Genomic DNA, 2,027 nt, shown 5'->3' with positions numbered 1-2,027 from the left:
ATTTATCCAGTCTTTCAGTGCAACTCATTTATTCTTTCTTTCACATCAACTATAAATAAATCTCAAGAAAAACACATTTGAAAAACCAGATAGACATTGTATCTTAATAAAAGAAGACACTATTATTTTTTCCTTCTTTTTCTTCATCTTCTTGTTCGCTTGTCATTTGTATCTACAAACTCAAATACGAGAGACAAAGACAAAATTAGCAATCATATTCATTTTCAACTTTATGGCACATCTTTGCTCTTTTGATCTCTTCCATTTTTAAAAATACGACAGACAAAATTATTCTGAAACTTTATAAATGGTAAGTTTCGAAAATTTGCTTCAAGGTGATATTGGTGAAGCAAAAATATATCAGTGCATAAACGTGCTTGTGCGCATGCAGTTTTTCATATATTATTGTCTTAGATAAATCTGTAATATTCCATAATTCGGTTATTTAATAAAGTTTCACTGGAGTGACTTAAGTGCAGGTAGTAGAGAATGAAGGAATTCATAATGGCAATAATAGTGGCTTAGGAAAAGAAATGGAATTCGTAGAGGTGATGACAACAGTGGTAAGGGTGCTTGAGATAGAAGGGGTAATGAAAGTATTAGTAGCAGCAGCTAAAGTAGAGGTGTAATTGAGATTTCATCTGAGCACAAATGGTGTTACCTTTGGCTCGATTGTATGTTTGGTATCCTTTCTTTCTTGATCTTAGCATTAACAAATTTTTAGATTTGGGTCATTAAATTGTAGGTTTCCTGTCTTATCCTTCTTTTTCTTTGTTTGAGCCTCTTTCACTCTGCAATTTTCAAACAATTTCTTTTCTTTCCTGACTTTCTCTTTCGACTAAGTGAAGAGTTTTTTCAGTTATGTTAGTGTTTTCTAGTATTTCTTCTTATTTTTTGCTTTTGGAAGGGACACTTCTTCATGAACCTTTTTGATATGTTTGTAGTAAAGCAGTTATTGTTATTATTATTGTTACTGCTGTACTGTCATGGCTGTTGCTGTGAATGCCACTGCAATAGTGCTTCTCTTTCCACTGCAATAGTGCTTTGCTTTCCACTGCAATAGTGCTTCTCTTTCCACTGCAATAGTGCTTCTCTTTCCACTGCAATAGTGCTTCTCTTTCCATGGAAGGGGTCGTATTTTACTGCAAATGTAACAACTGTGTTTCATGCTGTCAAGGACTGCCAGCACCTGCTTACTCAGATGCAGATAGTCCTTGACAGAAATACTCAAGAATACATGAATGATCCTCAAGTGCTCTTCCCTCTCAATACATATCTGACAGCAGCCATTACTTAGAAATCTAGAAATATTTCCAATTGGCTCTGCAGGAGGTTGGGCTCAGATCTTAACATTCTCTGCGCCCCTTCACCATTGCTGTCACTGTGGTTTTGTCAGATTTAGGTGGCACATTGCTGACTGTGATTTTGGGTCACTCATCATCCCATATTGAATCATTACAAATTCTTGAGACATTATTTAGGCTTCTTGCTCCCTGTTTCAGACAATTATCATTATCCCTTGCTGTCTCCCTCGTATTATGTATCCAACTTTCCCATTCAAGTAAGAAAAATGTTTCCCAGTTGTGTCAGTTGATCTTTCTTCTAATTTTTGCTTTTGGTAGGGACATTTTTACATGAATCTGTTTGTCATATGTCTGTAGTAGAAGCTGTTGTTTTTGTCATCATTGTTGTGCTTGCTGTACTACTACTGCTGCTGCTGTGTTTGCCACTGCAGATGTAATGACAGTAGTCAAGGTGTCAATTGCAGCAGCAGAGAAAGAGAGGTACTCACATTTCATCATCTCAAGCATATAACAGAAAGTTCTGAAGGAATAATTTTTCACTGCAAATGTAATATTGGACCACTTCCATCTGCTCTCACAAACACAGATGTTCTTTAATCTTCAATGATCCTCAAGTGCTCATTACATATTCAAACCAAATGGTAACCAATACTTGAAACTCTGTCTGCAACCTACACTTTGAACTCCAATTGAAGTCAATATTTAGAACATCTAAGGCCCTTT

The sequence above is a fragment of the Octopus bimaculoides genome, chromosome 4, assembly GCF_001194135.2.
Source record: "Octopus bimaculoides isolate UCB-OBI-ISO-001 chromosome 4, ASM119413v2, whole genome shotgun sequence".
Classification (NCBI taxonomy): Eukaryota; Metazoa; Mollusca; class Cephalopoda; order Octopoda; family Octopodidae; genus Octopus; species Octopus bimaculoides.
This window is presented reverse-complemented; position numbering follows the sequence as displayed.